The sequence below is a fragment of the Sinocyclocheilus anshuiensis genome, unplaced genomic scaffold (assembly GCF_001515605.1).
Source record: "Sinocyclocheilus anshuiensis isolate Anshui unplaced genomic scaffold, SAMN03320099.WGS_v1.1 scaffold781, whole genome shotgun sequence".
In the NCBI taxonomy this organism is placed as follows: domain Eukaryota; kingdom Metazoa; phylum Chordata; class Actinopteri; order Cypriniformes; family Cyprinidae; genus Sinocyclocheilus; species Sinocyclocheilus anshuiensis.
In genome coordinates this window covers 311,577-312,800 of record NW_015540879.1, presented here as the reverse complement: position 1 = coordinate 312,800, position 1,224 = coordinate 311,577, and positions in this window count along the sequence as shown.

The following is a 1,224-nucleotide window of genomic DNA, read 5'->3' as shown; positions in this document are numbered from 1 at the left end:
TATAAAGGCGCCATCTGAAAAAGAATTTGCATATGTGAATAGGAAACATTTCCATTCAATAAATGTGCAGATAATATGTGATGCACAAATGCGCCTAACAAATATTGTGGCAAGGTGGCCTGGGTCAACCCATGATTCATACATACTTACAAACAGCATGGTTGGGATGAGACTCCAAGCTAGCAGGGTTCGCGATGGGTGGCTTCTTGGTGAGTGATGCATTTAAAGTTATATGGTCCTTTCTAAAAGTTGTTGTTGGTTGTTTTGTTTTTTGTTGCGTTTAATTATTCAACTGCCCATTAGGAGACCGCGGTTATCCACTAAAGACGTGGCTGTTAACCCCCCTCACCAACCCACAAACTGACTGAGAGCGCAGATACAATGATGCACATTCTCACACTCGGTCAGTGGTAGAGCGGGCGATTGGGCAGCTGAAATGTCGCTGGCACTGCCTTGACAGGACCGGGGGGATGCTGTTATACCGCCCTGACAAGGTGTGCCGCATTGTGCTGGCCTGTGGTGTGCTGCACAATGTCGCTCACAGGCACGGCATACCACTTGGTGAGGTGGTGGCACCGCCAGATGACCCCGACCCAGGACCAGTGTATGTGCAGCCCAACCAACAAGCCATTCAGGCCCGTCAACATGTGATTGCGACAATATAAATGGTAATCAGAGACCAAGTTCATTTTTTGACCAATTCCTTTAATGAGTGACTTATGTCTGTGAGTGCGTCAGTGATATTTTTCAGGTGACTGTTAATTTCTCCGATGGCCCTAACGATTTGCTGTTGTGACTCCAGAACAGCATGCGTCAAGACACGGCCAGATGGACGGGCCTCAGCACTGGGGGGAACACTGAAAACGCTGGAGACGCTGGACATACTGGGCCCTGGCTGCTCAGGAGGGGCAGACTCCGAGTGGGTGCCAGTGGACGTTCCTGCTGTTGCACCATATAAGTCCAAATAAACACAGGCACATGTTAACTGTGATTTGAGTCTGTTCCTTATTAATGGGTATACGCATTTGCTATAAATGCCATGGATATGTAAAATCTCTGGTGTATGCTACTTTTGGTAAGCTATATTGCATGCATTTGAAAATTAAATGCGGTCTGGTAAGCTATGTGTACCAAAGTTAAGCAAATAAATGAGAAATTAGTTACCTTCGTGGCAGTCCTGTAAATCCGAGTCTCCCACCGCAACGGATACTACTCCGGAGAGTA